A 16,707-nucleotide genomic window follows, 5' to 3' on the forward strand; every position below is an offset into this window, starting at 1 on the left:
TTTAAGATACTGAGCGTACTAGGAAAATTTTGTTCATCGCATTCATCACAGGTGATCGATTAAAATTGCACTTAGAAGATGTTAAATTGCATGAAAATTTCATGCTAATATATATATACATATAAAGATTCAAGAATACATATTAAACTGCAATTAAGCCAAATAGATTTTATACATCTGCATCCATTTGCTTGATTGAAATAATAGAAAATCCTAATACATCTTGTACAATAAATGAGACCTTATCATACATCTTAGCCAAAGGAAGGGAGTGTTAAGTAAAATTTTGCATAGTATTTCTCTTGCATCCCAAGGGGGAGAGCGAACATGAGGGAAAAGTGGTATTGTACTTATTTGCGTACCTTTTGAAGAAATGCATTGGTCTTGATGGTTGATTAAACATCTATCATAATAGTTGTGCTTCCAAACTAATTGTTGGTTGTGGTTCTGAACAATCATCCAAAGTGCTTGATTAGTTATATAATTTCGTGGCGCGGTCTGTGATGACAAATTGCCACGGGGATAAAGGAATGTTTTCTTGGAAGATGATATTATGGCTGATTTCCTTGACTGTGCTTGATTCTTAAATGATTAAATTAAGGAAAGGTTCTTTGCACGGGCGGATCACTTCCATGATCGTACCGCGGATCAACCGGAAAAGGGCACTGCTCGATTCATGGGCCAAAGGTCGAGTGGTGAAAAGGCCAACCACGGGAATAATATTTCACTCCTAGGCAACTTGCGGGTCAGGTGGAGCTCTAGACACCCCTTGCCAAGTCCAGAATGGAGTTGAAGACCTCTGTGGCCCCAATATCTATGGCATTGGAAGATCCTATTCTAGATAAAGGATGGAAATTGTGGTGCCATGTGATTTGGACCATCTACTTTTGTAGGGCAGAAGGGACATATAATTTCTTCTATATGGGTAGGAGACAAAGATTAACTTGAAGATAAGTTAAGGAACCTGTTTGTCAAAAGGACTACTTATTCTATATTCGTGTCTGTGATGCCAATTATGTGAATGAACCATGTTTCCTAAAAGGTTAATTAAGGAAGCTAATTTTAAATGTCACATATAATTGTGGTAGGACCTAATTAAATAACTAAAGAATGTCTATTGAGAAAATAGGGTGGATGGAACCCCCGACGGGTCCTTCTTATGGTAGGGTGGTCCTAGAGAATAGGGAGGCTTATCACAAGGTTTTACCAACATCCGTCGACCCTTAGAATTTATTAGGTTAGAACCTCGATTCATGCTGTTTTAGGGGACTAGAATGGGACTATTCCGTATAGGTAGAGAGGTTGAGCAGCGCATCCCTCTCATTTTCCATTTTCTTTGAACCAAGTGCAGTATGGATCTGCTTCTGCTTGGGTATCTCTACGTAAAGTAGGATATCCAAGACCCAACGCTAGAATGCTGTCAGGAGACCTTGACCACTAGGAACCCAAATTTTAGGTTGATCCCAATGGGTTCGACCGTAAAGGTTCCATTGCGAGGTGGACTCGAGAAACCCTAGGTGACAAATTCTATAACATTTCATGGGAGTGTCGTGTAGTGTCGCTTAGATTCATCTCTCGATGGACTGCTAAAAACATCCATGGACACTTGGCATGTTACAGTTGGTATTAGAGCAAAACTTCATAATGATATGCAATTGATTAATGTATGGTTTGTAGATATATCCAAAACATAATAACCTAAGTGGTATGACTTGATTGTCAGGCACCTTCTATACCCATGAATGCTGACATGTAAGAAGAAATTCCTTCTCAAGAAAATTAAGGCACCCAAGTTTGGTGGAAAAGGGATAGACATCGCAGTAGAGGTAAAAACAAGGATTGAGTCGATGAATGATTATTTCTCTGCAAACTACTTTTACCAATCAAGCAATGATAGCTAAACAATACATTACATTATTGTTTTAAAATACATACATTGTTGTTTTAAAAGACCGCATGCTTATGAATGGTTAGAGTGTCGCAATGAATGCGTGATGGGTCTTACCCCATAGGTTTTATAATGAAACCCCTAGTTCTCTTGAGATGAAGATATCTTAATTTCTCTAAGCTTGGGAGGAGGATGTAATACTTCCACGCAATTTAAAATTAGTTGGTTAGTTCGAAAGTTAGTTAGTCAATTAATAAGTTAGTAAGATTACTAACTAAAGTAAAAACTAACTAACATTAATAACTTAAAAAATTTATTTAATAAATAATAAATAAATAAAATCAAGGGTCATAATCTAAAATTTTTCCTAGATTGACAAGGACTGTAGCCACTCTTCACACCGAAGTTACAACGGAAGAAGAAGGAGTGATCTCGAAGATTTCTAATTAAGCGTCTTGGGGTTTTGCCACCCTTTCAGCGCCAATGGAGCCATCAGATTTATGATTTGAGCACTAGATCACTGATTTTTTAAAGATCCCCTTCACAAAGAGCTCTTCTTCCCAGCCACAACCCTTCTTCCCTTGTTTAGCTATAAATATGAGGAATGGGGAGTAGTTAGAGAAGCACAAGGAGACCCTGAGAGACTGCGAGAGAGAGGGAGGTAGAAGAATACCCCTCCAAGAGATTGCGAGAAGGATCTTGAGAGAGAGAGAGAGAGAGAGAGAGAGAGAGAGAGAGAGAGGAGTTAACCCAAGAGGCTATGAGGGAGAGAGAGAGGAGTTAACCCAAGAGGCTACGAGGGAGAGAGTTAGCTCAATTCCCCCAATCTCAGTCTTCGACTAAGCCATCTTCTCTTATGCTCTCCCGTCTCAAATTCATTCCTCCTTGATATCTCAAATCCACTTGTAGAGGATGGTTCCCAAGTGAAAGATCTCTCCAAATGTTGAAACTCCCACTACAACCAACGGGACTGCAACTACGTGAAACACATTTCTTATGAATCAAATGCACCCCGTTATATTAGGAAAAAGAAATTGGGAGAAAAGAAAATTTACATTAATGTTAAAAACTTAATTGAGCATGTTTTGAGATAATGAGCGTACTAGAAAAATTTGGTTCATCGCATTCATCTCAGGTGATCGATTAAAATTGCACTTAGAAGCCGTTAAATTGCACATAAATTACATGGCAATTTCATGCTAATATATATATGAAAAGATTCAAGAATATGCATTAAATTGCAATTAAGCTAGATGTTTTTTATGTATCTGCATCCGTTTGCTTGGTTGAAATAATAGGAAATCCTATTACATTTTGTAGTGTATGAGACCTTATCATACGTCTTAGCCAAAGGAAGGGAGTGTTTAGTAAAATTTTACATAGTATCACTCTTGCATCCCAAGGGAGAGAGGAAACATGAGGGAAAAGTGGTATTGTACTTATTCGCACACCTTTTGAAGAAATGTGTTGGTCTTGATGGTTTATCAAACATCTGCCATAATAGTTGTGCTTCCAAACTAATTGTTGGATGTGGTTCTAAACAATTATCCAAAGTGCTTAATTAGTTATATAATTTCATGGTGGGGTCTCTGATGAAAAATTTCCATGGTGATAAAGGAATGTTTTCTTGGAAGATGATATTATGGTTGACTGCCTTGATTGTGCTTGATTCTTAAATGATTAAATTAAGGAAAGGTTCTTTGTACGGGTGGATCACCTCCATGATCGTACCACCCTAAAAGGGCACTGCTCGATTCATGGGCCGAAGGTCAAGTGGTAAAAAGGCCAACCACAAGAATAATGTTTCACTCCTAGGCAACTTGTGGGTTAGGTGGAGCTCTGGACACCCCTTCCCAAGTCCAGAATGGAGTTGAAGACCTCCATGGCCCCAACATTTGTGGCATTGGAAGATCCTATTCTAGATAAAGGATGGAAATTGTGGTGCCATGTGATTTGGACCAGCTACTTCTGTAGGGCAAAAGGGACATATAATTTCTCCTGTATGGGCAGGAGACAAATATTAACTTGAAGATAAGTTAAGAAACTTGTTTGTCAAAAGGACTACTTGCTCTGTATTTATGTCTGTGCTATAAATTATGCAAATGAACCCTGTTTCCTAAAAGGTTAATTAAGGTTTCCTACAAGGTTAATTAAATGTCACACTTAATTCTGGTAGGACCTACTTAAATAACTAAAGAATGCATATTGAGGAAAGCATGTGGATGGAACCCCTAGCAGTGTAAGAAGCTAGGAAGAATAAGGATTTAGTGTACAAATCCTTATGCCCATGGCATCATTTCAGTCCATGGCATCATTTCAGTGAGGATTCTTCAACAATTCAGCCCATCGCATCATTTCAGTGAGGATTCTTCAACAAATTGCAAAGATTTCAGCTCATGGAGGACATTGGAGCTCATATTAAAGGTTTATTTTGGGGCTTTCCTTCAAGAGGCTTGAATATTTGGTATTCAAGTGTTCATTGATTCTTCATAGATTTGATCATATTGGAGCTCATATGGACTGATTTAATTCATGGTGGATTTATGGTGGATTTTGAAGAATTCATCTATCAATGGGATTGGAGCTGACATCTATCATCCTCTTCAAGCTTAATCAAGGTATTTCTCTTGCTTAATCTTTGAAATCTCTCAATAATCCACTTGCTAATGCTTTTCCACTTGATGAGATATTATTGATCAATTAATTCTCTGAATTGATTAACAGATTAGAGATTACTATTGCTTCCATTTATCTCAGCCTATTCCATTGAATTTCAATATTGATTCAATCATAATCTCATCATATGTATCATTTGCTAAGTTTGATGCATAACCTTGACTTGTTTGGTTGAATTCTTTTGCCCAAGCTGAAATATTGTAAAAGGGTAAGTACTAAAGTAGTCAGTGAGTCACTGAATTGCATTGGTAAGACCCTTTCCTTATCCAAATTTTCTAGATTTCATTCAATTGCATCTCATGAAAGGGGATAAATGAATATTTCAGCAATGCATTATATGCTGGTTGATTAGAATAGAATGCCATTGCCATGTTGATATACCCATTGAGGAAAAAGATGGATGCCGAGGGAGATAGTGGGACAAGAGAGAGGTGACCCTCCCTCACTATCAAAGATCCCGAAGGGGTGCAACCAATTTATCCGGGGGGAACTTTGCCCACCTCCTGGTGATTCGGAGCCCGTGTAGGAAGCCTATCATGCCGTTTTATCCCTCACACAGGTACAACGAGTGGAGAATTGAAGATTGAAGAGTTTCTAAAGGCTCAAGTATCTTCAGGATCAAAATAGGGTAAAATAGGGATTTTACAGGACATTGTATGGCATTTATAGGTTATTACAGGTATACCCTTCATTACTAAAGTGCAGGTGCAAGTACTACAGGGTACCCATAGGTCCTACTCAGCCTTCCATAGGGTTTGGTAATCATTTGGGGTTACTATTTTACCTTACAGAGTCAAAACAGGGCATTCACAGGTCAAAATAGGGTGTAGGCCTGGATTATTTAGACTCAAAGATTGAGTTGCATAATTTTCTGTCCTAAATCTATTATAGAGTGCTATAGCTCATCCCGAAGAGGGCATTCTTGGCTTCAATTTAAACTAAAAAAATTTGGAATAGGAGTTCCCTATCCAAAATTTGTCTGACAAGGGGTACTACAGGACTGCATTATTATGGCAGGGCATAAGGGTAAAAATAAGGTCCAGGATGATTATGCTCAGCAAATAAGCGATTCCATGTTGGAGAATGTACCTTCCATGTTGGAGAATGTACCTCAAGTGGGGAAATCTATGTACTCAATAATGCCTTGTGTGTACATGAACAAAGGCATAGAGAACATCATGAGGCCCTATTATCAAGAATGGAGCAAATGGTTTTGTCTCTAATCAAACGAAGTCTTCCATTGAGAAGTTACTGGATTCAATGACTCAAACAAAGGCTTCTATTGACAAGTTGGTGGAATCCAATGCTCAAATTATGGCTCAATTCTCCCAATGGATGCAAATGTAAATGGGATCTAAAGAAGCAAAGGAGAAAGTTATTCAAACAGTGAGCCTTCAGTCCCACTTCAGCCATCTAACCAAAATGGTCATGGTCATGGAATTATTGGACGAAGAGGCATCCCAAATAACCAATATGAAGTAGGTGAGACTTTATAAAGGCATGATGACTATTTGGGCAATTTGAATGGAGTCAACTCTCAATCTTTTGGGCTAAATACTCAGCTTTCTAGGGGTCCTCTACCAACGGGAAGATTGCATAGTGGTTCTCAGCCACCTATTGGGAGATTTCCATCTCAATTTGGGGGTTTAATGCATGACACTCATGATTAGTCTATTTTGGGACAACAACCATTCCATGAAAGAGAGTTGAAGGACAAGATCATTTTAGCCAAGTTTAATGGTCAGTCATCTTCACCATCTGATTTAGAGGAGTGGACCTCTAAGATGGAATCTTACTTTGACATATTCCCCAAAACTGATGACATGAAGATTCATTTTGCTTCTTTGCATTTGGAGGGACTTGCCTATACTTGGTGGAGGTATATAAAAAGGGAAAACATACTTGTAGAGAATTGGGAAGCTTTCAAGGCACTTATGGCTGAAGTATTTGTCTCCCCTCTTGAAAAAGAGAAATTGACACGGAGATGGTATGGTTTGGAGCAAAGAGGCCTAAGTGTAAGAGAGTACACTAACCAATTTCTCAACCTAACTAAGTATGTAGAAAGCATCAGTGATGAGGCTAAGCTCCACAAGTACATGTATGGTTTAGAGCCATCTTTATCAGATGATGTCATGGCACAAAACCCTACTTCTCTCTTTAAGGCTATTGAGCTTGCAAAGTGCTATGGAAGGAAATATAGAAGAGAATCTTCATTTTAGCCTGGTTCTGGACAGCCAATGACTGTTTTTAAACAGGGGCAAGTTGGTAATATTTATAGCAGCAATCATGTGCCAAATGGGAGCTTAAGGGTGCCAACTTATCCACTGTTCAATGCTTCTAGACCTCAAAGAATTTTCAGGATAGCAAATAGTCCTAGAGTTGACTTCAAACAAGGGGACAACAAGCCTAAATCCATTTCAGCCAACATGAATCCTAAGTCTATACCTATGGATCTCTACAAAGAAAGAAAGGAGAAAGGCTTATGTTTCAAGTGTGGGGAAAAGTATACACCTGATCATGCCACAAAGTGTGTATACAAAAATATCAAACCCAAGCTTCAGAGTATGTTAGTCTTTGAGGATCCTGAAGATGAGATTGATGAAGCTAATGCAATTGCACTTAATGCTAAAAATGAAGATCTTGAGGAAGAAGTTGGGCAAGAGTATTTCTATGATCCAGTGGACTCTTTTCCTTTTGATCCAAGTGGAAGTGTTCCTTTTGATCTAGATGGGACTTGTCATGAGCCACTTACTACCACTAGTTGTTTTATTTCCATGGATGCTTGCACAGGTTCTAAGAGCCCTAATACACTCCGAATGAAGGGTAAGATTCATGGAAAGGTTGTGTTCATTCTGATAGATAGTGGCAGTGCCCATAGTTTTGTGAATAAGTCCATTATGGACAAGCTGAATTGTATTCCCACAGATTTATAGCAGCCCATTAGAGTTCAAGTGGCCAATGGTGAAGAAGAAATCAACACACAAATATGCCCACAAGTTTCTTTACAGCTAGCTGAAAAGCTAGTCCTCAATGCTTGTGTTCTGCTTGTAGACAACCCAGGAGGGGGTGCTTGATATTGCCTCGCCTCTACCCCCAACAAAACCCCCAAATTCGACATCAACAACATCAACAACAATCCTTACCGTGACTTTTTCAAGAAGGCCATCCTTCAAGGCCTCGATGAGCAGGCAGTGAGCCTTGTGGGCGAAAGCATGTGTTACACTATTTTGGAGTGCCTAAAAGATAAGCTTCCAGAGCATCAGGAAGATGGAGACAGCTCTTGAGTTGACCTTTGTGTGCTCTACAAAGAAAATCTCATGCATCAATTGCAACGGTGGGAGGCCTGCAATAGCTGTGGCATCCAAGATGGCCCTCTTGTGAATCTCAATGAAGAATACTAGTATTCCGATCACACAATCAGCCACATTAGTCTGAAGATTCTTCTTGGCAATGCTCTTGAGATTGGCCAAGATCATGCCAAGAATTTGTGTGGGGGTGAAAGTTTTGGTTTCACCAAGGTATTGTACATGGATGAGGGGAACACCATCTGGACCTTTTGTGACCGTGAAGGGGAAGTATTTCAATTGAAGGTCATTGCTACCTTACCAAATTCCATGGATGCATACCTTTCCAGACAAAGGTTTACTTCCCATACCTCTGATCCATGGTTTATCTCCTCTTCAGTCTTCAATGTTGCATGTCCTCTTCTTGGAAATGTCTCCAGCTTCTGAAAAGTCTTCAATGTTGCTTGTCTTCTTGGAAATGTCCACTAGTCACTCCAATGCTCCCTACCATGTCTGTACCTGTGTACTTGAAGTTTTTGGATTTGTGTGACTGAAAAGGAGGAATTAAATGAAATATGACTAACTGGATCAAGAACCTATGGTTCTGATACCACACTTGTCATGAAGAGGACATAGAGAGAGAGAAAGAGAAGAAGAGGAGAGAGAGAGTGCAGAAGAGAGAGCAAGACTGCAAGAAGAGAGTGACAAGGAGAGAGAAAGACTAGAAAAGGAGAGAGAAAGATATAAAGAGAGAGGAAGAAGCCATGAAAGCTTCAAGGGTGAGGTGAAGATGAAAGGGAGACTTGTATTATTATTTGATGGTCCAAATGTCAAGTCCCTTACATCTTATATACCGCCACTGTAGCAGGTATTTTCCTCCATTATTTATTCCTATATTTTCCCCTGTATTCCCCATCTCTTACACCAAGAGGGAGCAAGCTTGGTGCGAGGGAAATGTTTATCGGATTAAATCTTCTGCTATGCTTTCATCACCCTCGAAAAGGGTGACATGATCTTGTTTTTTGAAATCCAATCTGGCCATGATGGAGGCATTTTGGATTACTTCTTACGAATATATTGCTTCCTTTATTTCCTCCCATAAATTACTAATTGTGATATACATAAATACAGTAGTCCGAGTAGGAACAAATCCAAGTGTAGACTCTTCTATAGAGACAATAGACTGAGAAAGAGATGTGTGTGTGTGTGTGTGAGGGGGGAGGTGGGGGTAGATTGAGAGAGAGAGAGAGAGAGAGAGAGAGAGTGAGAGAAAAGGAGGAGAGAGAGAGAGAGAGAGAGGAAAGGAGGAGAGAGAGATATGAAGGAAGGTGGGGATGGATTGGGAGAGAGAGAACAAGAGAGAGTGTGTTTGAGATGGAGAGAGAGAGGGAAAGCCTGGGATACAAAGGTGAGAGAGAGTATGTGTGACTCTGAGAGAGAGAGGTGTGTGGAGAGAGAGAGGGAGAGAGAGGGGGAGAGAGAACCATGTTGAGGGGTCGGGGAAAAAAAACAAGGGTTTCCTTTATAGACAAAGCAGAGAGAAAAGGAGAGAGAGTGAGGGCGGGCTAGAGAGAGAGAGAGAGAGAGAGCCACATACTGAGAAGAATCGTGGGAGAAATTCACAATGTGAAAGGGGGGATGGGTCCTTTTATAGTTGAAGGGAGAGAGAAAATGGGGGGGGAGAGGAAGAGTGATGAGAGAGAGGGGGAAGAGAGAGAGAGAGAGTATGCAATATGTGTAACTTTTTATTTCCAAGAGGGGGTCGTTGGCAGCCACTAATCGGACAAAAATTAACATTACAAGTCCTAGGCCCCATATAAGGGGTCCCCGATGAACCCATTCCTAGCGAGAGTAAATTTTTTGCTTGACTAGTGGTCGTCGACAATCCTTTCTTGGGCAAAGAAAAAAGTCACAAGTCCACTTGTGGGTTTTTTTCGTGCCCAAAAAGGGGTCCTCGGTAGCCCCTCCACGAGCCCAAAAAAAAAAAAATCACAATTGGATTGATGGATTTTTTAAAAAACCAAGGAGGACCATTGTGACCCCTTCTCGATGAAAAAAAAATCACAAGCTTGAGATTAGAGAGCATGGGAAGAAAAGAGAGAAACAAAGTGATGAGAGAGGGGAGGAGAGAGAGCATGCAATATGTACTATTTTTTCTCGCCAAGAAGACATCGTTGATAGCCCAATTTTTTGCCTGAGGAAAAGGGGCTGCCGATGACCTCTTCTTGGCGAAAAATAATCATCGGTCTGAGGATAGAGAACATGGGGAAACTGATGGTAAAAGAGTGATGAGGAGAGAGAGAGAGGGAGAGTATGCAACATGTACTATTTTTTGTCGCTAAGAAGATATCACAGCGACAGTCCCTTCTTGGCAATAAAAAAATAGTATATGGTAGATTTGTGGCTTCCTTTTTTCACCCAAGAAGAAACTGCCGGTGATGCCTTCTTGGTGAGAAAAAATAGTACATCTTGCATGATTTCTCTCCCTTCCTCTCTATCATCACTCTTTTACTCTCTCTTTCCCCATGTTCTCTATTCTCGGATGCATGGATTTTCTTGTGCCAAGAAGGGGCCGTTTGCAGCCCCTTCTTGGGTGAAAAAAAACCCATAAATGGACTTGTGACTTTTTTCTCCACTTGAGAAAATAATTCACAAGTCCCCTTCACCCCCTTTTGAGTGAAGAAAGTAAGTAACTAATTATTAATTACTAGTTAATTATTAGCTATTAATTAAATATTAATTTATATTAGTTAGCAATTAATTATTAGTTCCTAACTAATTGGTTACTAGTTGATTTTTAATTTTTAGTTACTACTTATTAATTATTAACTAACTAATTATTAAGGAGAGATCAAAAACATTTTGGGAGGGAGGGTTTATAATGATTTTTTAATTTTAAATAATTGGGAGGGATTAAAAAATCTTAGGGGAGAGTGAGGAGACTATAATGATTAAAAATTAAGTAATTATTAGCTATTTTTTAATCATTAAGTAAGTAAAGTAGTATATAATGATCTACCATATACTATTATTTAATTAGTTCATTAGTATCTAATTAAATAATTAAATAATAAATTAATTATTAACTACTTAACTAATGAGTTATTAACTACTTTTTAACTATTAACTAATACATGAAATTAATTAGTGATTAGTTATTTTAGTTAATTAATTAATTAATAGTAATTTTAATTAGTTAATTATTTTCATTAGTGAATGAATTAATCAGTATTATATCAAATTAAGTAATTAACTATATTAAATATTATTAAAACAAATAATACAAAATATTAATTAAGTATAATTAATTAATTAATTAATTATTATTTTTGTGGGGTGTCACATTTTTAAAGAAGAGCTAAAAAAAAGGGGGGGATTGTCAAAATATTTTTTAAAAAAGGGGGTGGGGTTCAAAATCTTTTGAACTAGCAAGGGAGTGTTGGGGGGTGTCAACAACCCGTTGCTGGTTCAAAAAATTTTGAACCCCCTCTCCTCCTCCCCCTCACACACACACACACACACACACAGAGTCTCTCTCTCTCTCTCTCTCTCTCTCTCTCTCTCTCTCTCTCTCTCTCTCTCTCTCTCTCTCTCTCTCTCTCTCTCTCTCTCTCTCTCTCTCTCTCTCTCTCTCTCTCTCTCGTGTCACTTGTCCCCCCCTTGTGTATCGTCGCCCACTAGAAGATCCGTTGTGCCACCTACCTAAAAGCTCTGTTGCTTGTGCCCACCAAACTCTTATATATATAAAGAGATGTGTTTAATTTTTTGTTAATTAAATAATATTGATTAATTAATATCAAAACTAATTATAATTAGTTATTGATACATAAAATTAGTTATTTCAATTAATTAGTAATTAATTAATTATTACCTAATTAGCTATTAACTAATTTTTAATCATTAACTAATAATTAATCTTGAAATTAATTTGTTATATTAATTAATCATTATTTATTTTTTAAATAATTAGTTAGTTATTACTTAATTAGTTATTTTAATTAAACGTAATATTAGTGAGTTTGGGAATCTCCCACTGTACCTAGATAGCATGCCCATACGTTTTTCAAAACTATATGATGTGACCTATCATTGGAAAGCGCTTGAAAAATGGAATCTATTGAGCTATAGAGCGCTCGATTTGGAGTTATATTGTTCAAGTTATGATAAATCCAAATAATTGACCACATGTCCCAAACTTATGGGAAATTCCCATATTCCCCAATATGGTGTTATTAGCTAATAATTACTTCCCTTCCCCTCCCCCCCCCCCCCCCTCTCTCTCTCTCCCTCCCTCACTCTATCCATCACTCCCTCTCTCTCTCTGCATGCCTCCCTCTTTCTAACCTCCACCCCTCTCTCTCTCTCTCTCTCTCTCTCTCTCTCTCTCTCTCTCTCTCTCACGTCCACTCATACACTCTCTCTCTCTATCTCCCTCTTTTAGTCTCTCTCTCTTCCACACAAATCTATATATCCTCTCTTTTAGTCTCTATCTCACTCATACAAAGCTTGAGAGAGAGAGAGAGAGAGAGAGAGAGGAGCTAACCCAAGAGACTGCAAGGGAGAGAGTTAGCTCAATTCCCCCTATCTTGGTCTTCAACTAAGCCATCTTCGCTTACGCTCTCCCATCTCAAATTCATTACTTCTTGATCTCTCGAATCCACTTATGAGGAGGCCCCCAAGTGAAAGATCTCTCTAAATATTCAAACTCCTACCACAACCAACGGGACCGCAACTATGGGAAACACATCTCTTATGAATCACGTGTATCCCATTGTATTAGGGAAAATAAATTGGGAGAAAAGAATGTTTACATTAATTTTTGCAACTTAATTGAGCATGTTTTAAGATATTGAGCGTACTAGGAAAATTTTGTTCATCGCATTCATCTCAGGTGATCGATTAAAATTGCACTTAGAAGATGTTAAATTGCAGATAAATTGCATGAAAATTTCATGCTAATATATATATATGAAAAGATTCAAGAATACGCATTAAACTGCAACTAAGCCAAATAGATTTTATACATCTACATCCATTTGCTTGGTTGAAATAATAGAAAATCCTAATACATATTGTACAATAAATGAGACCTTATCATACATCTTAGCCAAAGGAAGGGAGTGTTAAGTAAAATTTTGCTTAGTATCGCTCTTGCATCCCAAGGGGGAGAGCGAACATGAGGGAAAAGTGGTATTGTACTTATTTGCGTACCTTTTGAAGAAATGCATTGGTCTTGATGGTTGATCAAACATCTGCCATAATAGTTGTGCTTCCAAACTAATTGTTGGTTGTGGTTCTGAACAATCATCCAAACTGCTTGATTAGTTATATAATTTCGTGGCGAGGTCTATGATGACAAATTGCAATGGGGATAAATGAATGTTTTCTTGGAAGATGATATTATGGCTGATTGCCTTGACTGTGCTTGATTCTTAAATGATTAAATTAAGGAAAGGTTCTTTACACGGGTGGATCACTTCCATGATCATATCACGGATCAACCGGAAAAGGGCATTGCTCGATTCATGGGCCAAAGGTCGAGTGGTGAAAGGGCCAACCATGCGAATAATATTTCACTCCTAGGCAACTTGCGGGTCAGGTGGAGCTCTGGACACCCCTTGTCAAGTCCGGAATGGAGTTGAAGACCTCTGTGGCCCCAATATCTATAGCGTTGGAAGATCCTATTCTAGATAAAGGATGGAAATTGTAGTGCCATGTGATTTGGACCAGCTACTTCTGTAGGGTAGAAGGGACATATAATTTCTTCTATATGGGTAGGAGACAAAGATTAACTTGAAGATAAGTTAAGGAACTTGTTTGTCAAAAGGACTGCTTACTCTATATTCGTGTCTGTGCTATCAATTATGTGAATGAACCATGTTTCCTAAAAGGTTAATTAAGGAAGCTAATTTTAAATGTCACATATAATTGTGGTAGGACCTAATTAAATAACTAAAGAACGTCTATTGAGAAAATAGGGTGGATGGAACCCCCGAAGGGTCTGCCTTATGGCAGGGTGGCCCCAGAGAATAGGGAGGCTTCTCACAAGGTTTTACCAACATCTGACCCTTAGAATTTATTAGGTTAGAACCTCGATTCATGCTGTTTTAGGGGACTAGAATGGGACTATTCCCTATAGGTAGAGAGGTTGAGCAACGCATCCCTCTCGTTTTCCATTTTCTTTGAACCAAGTGCAGTATGGATCTGCTTCTGCTTGGGTATCCCTGCGTAAAGTAGGATATCCAAGACCCAACGCTAGAATGCTGTCAGGAGACCTTGACCACTAGGAACCCAAATTTTAGGTTGATCCCAATGGGTTCAACCGCAAAGGTTCCATTGCGAGGTGGACTCAAGAAACCCTAGGTGACAAATCCTATAACATTTCATGGGAGTGTCGGGTAGTGTCTCTTAGACTCGATGGATCGCTAAAAACATGCATGGACACTTGGCATGTTACAGTTAGTATCAGAGAAAAACTTCATAATGATATGCGATTGATTAATGTATGGTTTGTAGATATATCCAAAACATAATAACCTAAGTGGTATGACTTGATTGTCAGGCACCTTCTATACCCATGCTAATATATATATGAAAAGATTCAAGAATACGCATTAATCTCTAATTAAGCTAGATAGATTTTATGCATCCACATCCGTTTGCTTGTTTGAAATAATAGAAAATCCTACATCTTGTACAATGTATGAGACCTTATCATATGTCTTAGCCAAAGAAAGGGAGTGTTAAGTAAAATTTTACATAGCATCGCTTTTGCATCCCAAGGGAGAGAGCGAACATGACGGAAAAGTGGTATTGTACTTATTCACGCACCTTTTGAAGAAATGTGTTGGTCTTGATGGTTGATCAAACATTTGCCATAATAGTTGTGCTTCCAAACTAATTGTTGGATGTGGTTCTGAAAAATCATCCAAAGTGCTTGATTAGTTATATAATTTCATGGCGGGGTCTGTGATGACAAATTGCCATGGGGATAAAGGAATGTTTTCTTGAAAGATGATATTAGGGCTGCCTGCCTTGATTGTGCTTGATTCGTAAATGATTAAATTGAAGAAAGGTTCTTTGCACGGGTGGATCACCTCCATGATCGCACTACGGGTCAACTTGAAAAGGACATTGCTCAATTCATGGGCTGAAGGTCGAGTGGTGAAAAGGCCAACCACGGGGATAATGTTTCACTCCTAGGCAGCTTGTGGTTCAGGTGGAGCTCTGAACACCCCTTGCCAAGTCCAGAATGGAGTTGAAGACATCCCTGGCCCCAACGTCTGTGGCATTGCAAGATCCTATTCTAGATAAAGGATGGAAATTGTGGTGCCATGTGATTTGGACTAGCTACTTCTGCAAGGCAGAAGGGACATATAATTTCTCTTGTATGGGCAGGATATAAATATTAACTTGAAGATAAGTTAAGGAACTTGTTTGTCAAGAGGACTATTTGCTTTGTATTTGTGTCTGTGCTATAAATTACACAAACGAATCCTACTTCCTAAAAGGTTAATTAAGGAAGTTGATTTTAAATGTCACACATAATTGTGGTAGGACCTAATTAAATAACTAAAGAACACCTATTGAGGGAAGCGGGTGGGCGGAATCCCCGATGGGTTTGCCTTAGGGCAACATTGTCCCAGGGAATTGGGAGGCTTCTCACAAGGTTTTACCGACATGGTCCCAGAGAATTGGGAGGCTTCTCACAAGGTTTTACCAACCCTTAGAATTTGTTAGGTTAGAATCCTGATTCATGTCGTTTTGGGAGACTAGAATGGGACTATGCCCTACGAGTAGAGAGGTTGAGCAGTGCATCCCTCTTGTTTCCCATTCTCTTTGAACCAAGTGCAACATTCTACTTGGGTATCTCTGCGTAAAGTAGGATATCCGAGACCCGATGCTAGAATGCTGTCAGGAGACCTTGACCACTAGGAACCCAAATTTTAGGTCCATCCCAATGGGTTTGGCCGCAAATGTTCCATTGCAAGGCGAACTTGAGAAACCCTAGGGGACAAATACTATGACATTCCATGGGAGTGCCATGCAGCATCACTTAGATTCGTCTCTCGATGCACCGCTACAAACGTGCCTGGATAGCTGATAGGCATGCATGTTATAGTTGGTATCAGAGAGAAACTTTGTAATGATATGTGATTGATTAATGTATGGTTCGTAGACATATCCTAAACAAAATAACCTAAGTGGTATGGCTTGATTGTTAGGCACCTTCTGCACCCATGAATGCTGACATGCAAGAGAAGAACTTCCTTCTCAAGCAAATTAAGGCACCTTAGTTTGATGGAAAATGGATAGATGTCACAGTGGAGGTGGAAACATGGATTGAGTTTATGAATGATTATTTCTCTATCGGCAGAAACTGCTTCTACCAATCAAGCAATGATAGCTAAACTTAAGTTAGTTGGTTTGGTGGCTCGAATATGGTGGAAGAAATGGTGCAAAGATCAAGGTATTTCTAAAGTTGCTATCACTTGGGTTTAGTTGAAAGATGCTATACGCGGAGGATACCTTCCACCAACCTACCAAAGTTTGAAGATGAATGAATTCTTCAAGTTAAAGCAGCTAGAATTAACCTTGGAAGCTTACTTCTCAAAGTTTGTATCCCTACTAAAATACGCACCACCTATGGATATTGCGCAGTAAGTATCCAAGTTTTGCCATGGCCTGAACACTCCTCTAAACCACCATCTTGAAGCAATGCATTACTTCAAGCTAGGGAATGTCAAAACAGATGTCCCAATTGCTGATGTTTCCACTGCAATGAGCTAGGGCATGTCAAAGCAGACTTCCCTAACTTAAGTCCACAGAACATATTGAGCCTCCAAGAAAACAAAGCTA

This window comes from Lygodium microphyllum, chromosome 28, assembly GCF_053477565.2.
Source record: "Lygodium microphyllum isolate KBCC chromosome 28, Lygodium_microphyllum_v1.1.10, whole genome shotgun sequence".
Taxonomy (NCBI): domain Eukaryota; kingdom Viridiplantae; phylum Streptophyta; class Polypodiopsida; order Schizaeales; family Lygodiaceae; genus Lygodium; species Lygodium microphyllum.